Genomic DNA, 11,995 nt, shown 5'->3' on the forward strand with positions numbered 1-11,995 from the left:
AGCAGGCGTCAGGGTCGGGATTAAACCCAGGACATCCTGTATACTACGCGAGCTAGTTAACATCTCGCCAACGCGGCACCCCAATCGAACCCCCGAGATAAATATTTTGTCCAAACGGACCGTGTCCTAAAACGTCTTCTTGACATTTCCTTTCCAAAAAACGGCGCTCTCAACTCCCCCACCACCCCCACCGTCCTGTGTTTAGTCGCTTACAACGGAGCACTCTGTGCGGCAAATGCGCCAATGAGCAGATAATGACAGCATCGATTACAAATGTATTCAGGTTTTCCCAATTCATGTATCGATGCAGCATTCTGAAACCAAGGGGTTCTTTGAATGCTTAAGATGTTAGCATTGGCCAGGTACGACTGTTAATGCACTACGACTGTATTACACAGAATGGTTCAAATTGAGTTTGAAATGACGTCAAAACACACACACACACAATGATCTGCACTTGCCACGTGTAGCCATAGAGACTGCTGTATGCGAGCGCCAAGGGCTGATCCGTGCACAAGAGGCTGCTGCGACCAGCACAATGCCCAGCTACATTTGTTTCGGCAGTTTAAGGCTGAGTCGACCTAGGGGATGGCCACGACAAGTTCTGAAACCATTTTCCGCCGATAGTATCCCGTGGCTGGCAATGGAGCTCAAGTGGCTGGGTGAATAATCCAAGTGCGTGGACCACTGAAACTTACACACCAAAGATTAAAATCATCCCCCCCCCCCCCCAGGTAAAAAAAAGACATTTAGTTGGCAAGTTGCTGAGAGTGAGCACAAAGACAACAAAGTGAGTACAAAGACAACAAAGTGAGTACAAAGACAACAAAGTGAGCACAAAGACAACAAAGTGAGCACAAAGACAACAAAGTGAGCACAAAGACAACAAAGTGAGCACAAAGACAACAAAGTGAGCACAAAGACAACAAAGTGAGCACAAAGACAACAAAGTGAACACAAAGACAACAAAGTGAGCAGAAAGACAACAAAGCCAGCGAGCACAAAGACAACAAAGTGAGCACAAAGACAACAAAGTGAGCACAAAGACAACAAAGTGAACACAAAGACAACAAAGTGAACACAAAGACAACAAAGTGAGCACAAAGACAGCAAAGTGAGCACAAAGACAACAAAGTGAGCACAAAGACAACAAAGTGAGCACAAAGACAACAAAGTGAGCACAAAGACAACAAAGCCAGCGAGCACAAAGACAACAAAGTGAGCACAAAGACAACAAAGTGAGCACAAAGACAACAAAGTGAGCACAAATACAACAAAGCCAGCGAGCACAAAGACAACAAAGTGAACACAAAGACAACAAAGTGAGCACAAAGACAACAAAGTGAGCACAAAGACAACAAAGTGAACACAAAGACAACAAAGTGAGCACAAAGACAACAAAGTGAGCACAAAGACAACAAAGTGAGCACAAAGACAACAAAGTGAGCACAAAGACAACAAAGTGAGCACAAAGACAACAAAGTGAACACAAAGACAACAAAGTGAGCACAAAGACAACAAAGTGAACACAAAGACAACAAAGTGAGCACAAAGACAACAAAGCGAGCACAAAGACAACAAAGTGAGCACAAAGACAACAAAGTGAACACAAAGACAACAAAGTGAGCACAAAGACAACAAAGTGAGCACAAAGACAACAAAGTGAGCACAAAGACAACAAAGTGAGCACAAAGACAACAAAGTGAGCACAAAGACAACAAAGTGAGCACAAAGACAACAAAGTGAGCACAAAGACAACAAAGTGAGTACAAAGACAACAAAGTGAGCACAAAGACAACAAAGTGAGCACAAAGACAACAAAGTGAGCACAAAGACAACAAAGTGAGCACAAAGACAACAAAGTGAGCACAAAGACAACAAAGTGAGCACAAAGACAACAAAGCGAGCACAAAGACAACAAAGTGTGCACAAAGACAACAAAGTGAGCACAAAGACAACAAAGTGAGCACAAAGACAACAAAGTGAACACAAAGACAACAAAGTGAGCACAAAGACAACAAAGTGAGCACAAAGACAACAAAGTGAGCACAAAGACAACAAAGTGAGCACAAAGACAACAAAGTGAGCACAAAGACAACAAAGTGAGCACAAAGACAACAACGCCAGCGAGCACAAAGACAGCAAAGTGAGCACAAAGACAACAAAGCGAGCACAAAGACAACAAAGCGAGCACAAAGACAACAAAGTGAGCACAAAGACAACAAAGTGAACACAAAGACAACAAAGTGAGCACAAAGACAACAAAGTGAGCACAAAGACAACAAAGTGAGCACAAAGACAACAAAGTGAGCACAAAGACAACAAAGTGAGCACAAAGACAGCAAAGTGAGCACAAAGACAACAAAGTGAGCACAAAGACAACAAAGTGAGCACAAAGACAACAAAGTGAGCACAAAGACAACAAAGTGAGCACAAAGACAACAAAGTGAGCACAAAGACAACAAAGTGAGCACAAAGACAACAAAGTGAGCACAAAGACAACAAAGCGAGCCAGCCGTCCAAACTTTCCAGAGGTAATTTGGGGTAAAACCGTTGTAAAGATTAAATCGATGGGCATCTGATGTGGCAGCCGTGCACTTCAACTCGAGCGCCAGTATTTTTGTTTTTGCCGGGCCAGATCACGGTTAAGGCTTCGTTCCGACTAATAACAAGGCGCGTGGGAAATTGGACAATGCAGTGATACAACAAAAAAAATCTGTTTTCGAAAATCTTATTCTTGTTTTCGCTCCGCGGGCCAATTCCAACTCACAACGAATTACAACTTTTCTCCGGAGAGAAAATAAACCGTTCTGGCTTTGAATAGCACCACGACCTTGTAACGTCGATCTATCTAGATCAGCTCAAGCCTCCTCTTAAATCGCGTTACTTCTGTGTGGCCTTCCCCGTTCATCTGTTGGGCACCACGGGTGGCTAGGAGATGTTAACTCCCTCGCCTGGTCTGCAGGAGGTCGTGGGTTCGATCCCAACCCTGACGCCTGCTGCTGTATATTTGGAGTTTGCATGTCTCTTTCTCCCCATGGCCACGTGTACTTCTCTCCAGGTCCTCCGCTTTTGTCCCCTCCACATTTAGAATAAACGTTTAGAGTATTTGGCTGCTATAAATGTCCACGTGATGATGATAAGCCACTTTGTTGTGCTATCATTTGTAGAGATGTCGCTTCTGAAATGGGCCTTATCTGGTAAAATAATAAACATGGATTTGAAGTATTGTTTTTATTTATCTGTAGGTGTCTATCTAAATCAGCTCTAGCCTTGGCAGGAACGTCGTGAAAAAAGAGAGACTGGGTGAGGTTTTCATGGGTAAACAAACAATAGTAATAATAATCACATGGCGAATTCCATCCCATCACAGCAGTGCCGTAATAACTACATCATCAGTCGAGGGGGGTCCGGCAATCGGCGAGGTGAGGTTGTGCGCAGTTTTCGGAAGCCAGACTTTACCGCTCGAATTGAAATAGAAAATCAAACGTGGGACGTAAATGAAAGCATTTCCATAAAACAATTTAAACCGCGTTTTAAATAAGCGTTGTTATTTTACACTGTTGTTGAAAATATGCCATGGCAGTTGTCAAGGGGGGGGGGGGTGGGGGAGGCTCGACTCGGAGCTTTGACCACCAGGAGAGGAGGGGCGGGGAGGGCAAGGCACCTCTCTGCCTGCCTGGCTGCCCCCCACGCTGCTCAGTCACAGACACCCCCGCTCTGGACGCTGCTGTCAACAACAGCGAATAAACAGCAGCGGCGCACGATGCCAAGTTGGCTGCTCGTGGGAAAACAAAAGAACACCCCTCGCGTTTCGGGAAAATTGTGAATTCGCTCAACTCGGTCGTGGGAATGTCGGCCGATGCTGATGCGGCTGAGTTGAATCGTATCGCATACTCAATGCAAACCGAGCTATAATCGTGTAATATTCTTGTAATATGTACACTATATATAACTGGAGGTATATTTCCACTGTGTCTGTGCATTGTTTCCTACACGCTGCTGCTGCGTGGCGTGTCATGGCGAGTGTACTGGACTTGCAAATCTAGAGGTGGCCGGTTAGAATCGATCTCCCGGCTCGGCAGCTGTGATACAAGGACACAAGATCCCTAAATCCATCTAGAATAGATTGTTGGGCTCGCGATACGACACGTCGCATTATACGCGTGAGAATCAATTTACGCAGCCTCTGCTTACTAGCCTTGTCCTCCCCTTGTTGTTGGGGTCTGCCTAGACTAGAGTTGTTGTGACGAGGCCTAAGCCTGCTCTGGAAACAAAGGCGCCATCGGCACGTATGCATGTATGAATGTACGTCGAACTTCTTTCGCACCGTACGTAGCCAACCGCGCTAATCGGCGGTGCCGGGGAAGGACAGAAAACTAAACACTGACAGGGACGTGGGGGTGACAGCTCAGCTGCACGCCGTGCCGGCTCTCCTGTAGTCAATGTCCAGCTCTGAGGTCCAAACAAACCAGGACATTAGGAGGAGGAGGAGGAGAAGATCTCACAAGTACAGACAGCTGGGCGAATAGCGTGTAAAGTAACTTCATCAATTGGCGTATTATTACGCAACTGGTACAAAGAAACAAAAATCTGGGACTGTTTACAGTCCCATGGCAAAAATTGTGGGGGTTTTTTTTTACACGGCACAGCATACGCTGCCTCAAAAAGAGGCTGATCCCGGGGAAAACCCAGAACACGTGGCAACCCTAGCTCATAGAGAGAGAGAAGAGACACACACAGCACACGTGGAGCAAGCTTAGACGCGTGGAGCAAGACGCGTGTTGCCGGTTTCAATGCCTGTGCTCACAGACCCATCTGTGTCGCTCCACACCAATGCTGAGATGTCTTATTTATGCATCTCACCGCCTGCCTTCGTTGCATTTATGAATTTGTATGGAATCTTTTTGCATCTTTACTGAATGGTGGCTCATTCTAAGCAATGCTATATCAACATATACAACACTAATAATAAGAACAAATGCTCAGCAGATAAAAACGAGACCCGACATTGATGTATGTGACACGTGGAAGATATTGGTTGTCAAAGGTTAGGCTGGACGTTGTTAATTTAATATGAAACCCTGCCTCGAGACGTCACAACGCAAGCAAGCAGTTCCCTCTGGCCTGAAGTGGATTAACAAGCCTTGTGACTTTGCCATGAATATCCCTCGGAGGCGAGAGTTGAGCCTTCTACACAACCCTTCCAAGTGCGCTGATATGAGATGTGTGATGTAAACTGCTCTGAGATGCATCGTGATGATCGTAATCATCATAATAATCGTGACGCGTGGTAGAGCCGTGTCCCGATTACTTCGGCTGAAAGATTTAAGAGCCGGTCATCAGTGTCCCCGACAAAGTCTGCAATCACTTCGTCATGGGCGTGTAGAAAAAAAACCCCATCACCATTACACAACTGAAACTGCAGGTGTAACAATTAATATTAATTACCAAGCAAGCAATGATACTGCATTACTATTACATATAATTGCACATTTGAAAAGTATTGTTACATCAGGTTTCATATCGCAGCGTTCTTACTTCCGAGATTTAAATGTGTTAATATGAAATATGTTTTGATTTAAAGCTTTCTTGTCTGCAGGGATTCATATTCTTGGTTCTATCGGTAAAGTCACGTAGAAGGGAAACAATAAAATAATAAAAATATTACACAATAAAATTATCACGACGTTTCGACTGCAACATAAGCAATCATCATCAGGTGTGAAAACTACAGCAAGAAAATTTCTAATTTTCTGTGTTGCAGTCGAAACGTCGTGAGAATGTTATTGTTTCATATTTTTTAAAATTATTTTATTGTTTCCCTTCTACGTGACTTTACCGAATGAACCAAGAATATGAAATATATTGTTATTCATATGCGTAATTATTAATTTACAAGTAAGACTTTTGGATCGCATAGCAAAATATTACAACGCTCCTTTCAAATTTATATATTCTCGTTTCTATTATTAAATAGTTGTTTTAATTATATATAAAGCGAATTCGTATAAAATAAACTAAAAACATATCTCTGTAATTGTATTCCTTGCACCAGGGCCCGTGCCAACCACCACTGCGTGTCTCTGTGGCACCAAACCTTCTCTATTTTCTTTCGGCTTGAGCGTCACACTCTGTGGGAGGCAAGTTACTCGGTCCACAGATGATTGTGATGATGAGAATCGCACGCGTGTTAATGTTTAGTACGTGATTTAAAGAAATTTGTAACGCATTCTGAACTTGCCCGATGACTGAAACCGATGAATCTCTGGGCATCAAATTGCTGAGGAGCCCTAAATTTAAACAAAATAAAATGTCGTGGATTTCCTTTTTAACATTGATAAGAATTAATTTTACTGTGCGTTAAATGTCATCCTTTGCGGCCTTTTAAGGAAGATCCTTAGAATTTACATGAATCACCGAGCTACAATCACCAAATGCACGAGGTGATTTATTGAAACCCGTAATGACAAGGGGCCAATACAGCAGCCAAAAGTTAACGACCTTCTTACGGCACGAAATTACAAAAATACTTTTTTTTAATTAAGCAAACATATATGTTTTTTATCTGTCATGTTGCACGACTGCGTGATTGCTACAATGTCAAACTCGCAATCACAAGGTTGTGAGTTAAAACATTCCCATCATTCTCCTTTGGATTCCATGAATTTAGTATCACTTAAAACTATAAACTATGTTTTTTAAAATTTTATTTTACCAAGTAAGGCACAATGAGCTATGTAGCTCTTAATCAGACGCGACCTGGCCACAAATGAAAGCTCAGCGACGTGGCTGATCATCGTGTGGAAATGTATAGCAGCCAAATAATCTTGAACGCGTGTTTCTAAATGTGGGGGTAACAACCGGAGGACCCGGAAAAAAAATCCACATGACCACGGGGAGAGAGACGCTGCAAATTCCGAATATACGGCAGGCTTCAGGGTAGGGATGTAACCCACGACCTCCTGTATACCTGGGCGAGGTAGTTAACATCTCACAACCGTGGCTCGTGGGATTTCAACAGCTGTTTGCTGATAGATACATAGAGTTGCCCATGCCATAGGAATGTACGTATGTTGAACTTCTTTCGCACCGTACGTAGCAACCGCACTAATGGAAGGTGGGGGGGGGGGAAACAAACTCCACACAAAATGCGGAGTTTCCACGCACAGGCTCAGCGCTGTAATCATCGAATGAGCACTGCACCCACATGCGCTCGAGTGGCAATGTACTTATATATTCCAATAATAATCATAATAATTGAAGCAAAGTAGTGCCATTGTGACCACAAGAGCCTCACCGGGCCTCGAGATTCATATTCAACAGAGAGTTCTGCATTTGGAACATTTGGCCAATGCCATTAACCCGAGCATGCTTTACGCGGTGGGCGTCGGGGCGTTCGGCCCTTAGCCCTGCATGTATGTTGAACTTCTTTCGCACTGTACGTGGCTAACGGTGCTCATCGGAGGTGCGAGGAAGGACAACAACAACAACGATGTACGTTGTGAGGAGGGGGGTGGGCTGGGGAGGACGGTAGGACCGCCCCCACAGTATTCCGTGAATATGTAATTCCCAACGCACATTTTGCCGGTTCGTCTATTTTTAACCGAAAATCACAGCCTTCGTCCCAGGGAGACGCATTGCCGGCGACGCTTGCTCGGCATGGATAGAGCTGCAATTGTCCCTGTGCATCGCGGCTCTCCAGCCGCCCCCCCCCCCACCGAGGAGAGAGAGAGAGACAGACACGGCGTGCGGTGAAGGGGCCCCCCGCGTGTGGGACGTGCGACGACGATGACGCTGGCAATCAATCGCCTGGCCACCGCGTGGCACATGCCGCCACTCACATACAGAGCATTACAGTTGCACTTAAGGCTTTCGTCACTGCATTAATTCATATTCTTTGGGTCTCTCGGTAAAAATCGGTAATTTTTTTTTGTTTTTTTTCGTTAAAGTCACGTAGATACGGTTGAAAGAAAAATAACAAAAAAAACCAACGACGTTTCGATCGTAACACAAGCGGTCGTCATCAGGAAAAGGGGGGGGGGGGTTGGGGGGTGACGTCATCAGGAAAAGGGGGGGGGGTTGGGGGGGGATGACCGCTTGCGTTGCGATCGAAACGTCGTAATTTTATGTTTGTTATTTTTCTTTTAACCTATCTATACGTGACTTTACCGAAATACCTAAATAATAGACAGAGCATTGTCTCTTATCTTGTGTAGCTGCACACCACAAGAAACAGCAAACACGCGCGCTTAAGATTATAAACGCGTATTCATCAACTGACCACAGTTCCGCACAGCCAAACTGGGGTGTCCTGCCACAAGCATGCGACTCCCAGCGCCTCGCAGCCCAGCAGAATTGGAGAGATTCACAAATCCCCCTCGTGATTCACCAACCTTCGCTTCCAATGCCGCTGGATCACACGTGCTCGTCACCACCACCATCATCACCACCACCACCACAGGCATGGGTAGTCGCCAATTTGCTCTCAAACGAAAGAATAGGCGGGCGTCACGACTTGCACGCCACGCTCATTTCTCACACAACCCATCGTCGGCACGGCCTCGTCAGCGGCATCGATTCAATGCCCTACAAGCAGAGTCTGGGCAATGTTGCGAGCCACGTATGTTGCACGTATGTTGAACTTCCTTCGCACCGTACGTAGCCAACCATGCTAATCATCGGAGGTGCTTCAGATGCAAGGGTTGGTGGAGCGCGCGGTTTTGTGAACCAACCAAACCTGCCTCGCTTTCTAGGTGGCCACAAGTTGGCAGCACATCAAGCGGATCTATGAACACATCTGTGTGGAACTTTTGAGTGTGTTATACAGTGAGGGAAAAAAGTATTTGATCCCCTGCTGATTTTGTACGTTTGCCCACTGACAAAGAAATGATCAGTCTATAATTTTAACGGTAGGTTTATTTGAACAGTGAGAGACAGAATAACAACAACAAAATCCAGAAAAACGCATGTAAAAAATGTTATAAGTTGATTTGCATTTTAATAAGGGAAATACGTATTTGACCCCTCTGCAAAACATGACTTAGTACTTGGTTGCAAAACCCTTGTTGGCAATCACAGAGGTCAAACGTTTCTTGTAGTTGGCCACCAGGTGTGCACACATCTCAGGAGGGATTTTGTCCCACTCCTCTTTGCAGATCTTCTCCAAGTCAATAAGGTTTCGAGGCTGACGTTTGGCAACTCGAACCTTCAGCTCCCTCCACAGCTTTTCTATGGGATTAAGGTCTGGAGACTGGCTAGGCCACTCCAGGACCTTAATGTGCTTCTTCTTGAGCCCCTCCTTTGTTGCCTTGGCCGTGTGTTTTGGGTCATTGTCATGCTGGAATACTCATCCACGACTCATTTTCAATGCCCTGGCTGAGGGAAGGAGGTTCTCACCCAAGATTTGACGGAACATGGCCCCGTCCATAGTCCCTTTGATGCGGTGAAGTTGTCCTGTCCCCTTAGCAGAAAAAACACCCCCAAAGCATAATGTTTCCACCTCCATGCTTGACGATGGGGATGGTGTCCTTTGGGTTATATAGGCAGCATTCCTCCTCCTCCAAACACGGCGAGTTGAGTTGATGCCAAATAACTAAATTTTGGTCTCATCTGACCACAACAATTTCACCCAGTAGTCCTCTGAATCATTCAGATGTTCATTGGCAAACTTCAGACGGGCATGTATATGTGCTTTCTTGAGCAATGGGACCTTGCGGACGCTGCAGGATTTCAGTCCGTCACGGCGTAGTGTGTTACCAATTATTTTCTTGGTGACTATGGTCCCAGCTGCCTTGAGATCATTGACAAGATCCTCCCGTGTAGTTCTGGGCTGATTCCCCACCGTTCTCATGATTATTGCAACTCCACCAGGTGAGATCTTGCATGGAGCCCCAGGCCGAAGGAGATTGACAGTTCTTTTGTGTTTCTTTCATTTGCGAATAATCGCACCAACTGTTGTCACCTTCTCACCAAGCTGCTTGGCAATGGTCTTGTAGCCCATTCCAGCCTTGTGTAGGTCTACAATCTTGTCCCTGACATCCTTGGAGAGCTCTTTGGTCTTGGCCATGGTGGAGAGTTTGGAATCTGATTTATTGATTGCTTCTGTGGACAGGTGTCTTTTATACAGGTAACAAGCTGAGATTCGGAGCACTCCCTTTAAGAGTGTGCTCCTAATCTCAGCTCGTTACCTGTATAAAAGACACCTGGGAGTCAGAAATCTTTCTGATTGAGAGGGGGTCAAATACTTAATTCTAGATTTGAGGCTTTCGTGACTGCAAGGATCCATACTCTTTGGTTCTATTCGGTAAAGTCACGTAGGTAAAAAATAAAACAACAAAAATCACGACGTTTCGGCCACAACACAAGTAGCCTTCATCAGGTGAAGAAACAGGACCGCTGTCTTCTGGACGGTCCTGTTTCTTCACCTGATGAAGGCTACTTGTGTTGTGGCCGAAACGTCGTGATTTTTGTTGTTTTATTTTTTTACCTACGTGACTTTACCGAATACAACCAAAGAGTATGGTCAAATACTTATATCCCTCATTAAAATGCAAATCAATTTATAACATTTTTAACATGCGTTTTTCTGGATTTTTGTGTTGTTATTCTGTCTCTCACTGTTCAAATAAACCTACCATTAAAATTATAGACTGATCATTTCTTTGTCAGTGGGCAAACGTACAAAATCAGCAGGGGATGAAATACTTTTTTCCCCCACTGTATCCCCTTATGTGCGTGCGTGTGTGTCTTCACTCTGAGCACTGGCGGGGAGCAGTGACGCAGCAGTTAGCGTGCTGATCTCCGAAACCGGCCGCCCGAGTTCGATTCCCACTCAGGGCCAACACGAGTGATGATTATTAGAACCGGTCCTGAGCCTCACCTGGGTCGACTCAGCCACAAATTATTACCTGGCGCAGTGCGTAAACATCGCTACTCGGGAGACAAAGGCGGCCGGACGTGGTGCTGGCCACCCACCCCCTCGTGTGCCGTTCCGGCCTTCATATGTACTCACTAACAGCACTTGCTCCAACAGCCTGTTTAGGCTATGACGGCGGGATCTTTGTCTTTGCTCTGAATAGTCTGGCACTCATTTCCGAGACGGCTGGCCAGCATGGAGGCCTTTTGCACCAGCAGTGATGCGAGCTACAAAACCAGACCTCCAACTTTAGCAGAGCATTAGACAGGGCCTAGCTGTACAAGAAGTCTTGGGTCTCAAAGATGCCTTCCTGGGTAGTTTACCGACGTTACCGTATCTCGTATTGTTCAGCCCCATTCATTGTATTTGTCCGTCCATTCGGGCAGGAAGACAACAGCGTCTGTTAGGGGCCGTCCATAAATGACGTCACGCGATTTGGGACGATTTTTGACCCCCCCCCCCCCTCTTCGTCACACGGCGTTACAAAGAGTCAGACCCCCCCCTCAAATATGACGTCACAAAGCTCTGCCCCCCCCCCAAAAAAATGCTTCAAATCGCTTTAAACTATTGTCATTGTAGTGCGCGTATTTAATGTGGCGCTGCACTCTGATGTTGTAGGAGAAATCATTTATTTAAAAGTCTATTTATATAAGTAGAACGTGTTGTCTATATTTATTTAAAGTTGCGCATTTTGATGTGACGTCACATTTCTCAACCCCCCCCCCCTCGTCACACATCGTCACAAATGTCTGACCCCCCCCCTCACCCTAGGTGCGTGACGTCATTTATGGACGGCCCCCTTAAATGATCAACTGCTCGAGGTAACCTTTGCCTGGACTCGGAGACCCAGTTATCAGCATCACGTGTATCTCCGAGGTACACGATCATTGTTTAAAATCCTGCTTAGGAGGCAGCAGATACAGGCAGGGCAACGCTTTCTTGAGAGACCGAAGACTCGACTGGCTAAAGGCATCGCAGTGCAGTGGTAGTTGTTGTTGTTGTTTGTTATATGGCACACAACAGCTGAGAACAGCAGTGCTGAGCGTGTCTTCTTACCGCTGTGTGCGCAGTGACTTC

The sequence above is a fragment of the Petromyzon marinus genome, chromosome 23 (assembly GCF_048934315.1).
Source record: "Petromyzon marinus isolate PM22_M1 ecotype Great Lakes invasive population chromosome 23, UKy_Petmar_22M1.pri1.0, whole genome shotgun sequence".
Lineage (NCBI taxonomy): Eukaryota > Metazoa > Chordata > Hyperoartia > Petromyzontiformes > Petromyzontidae > Petromyzon > Petromyzon marinus.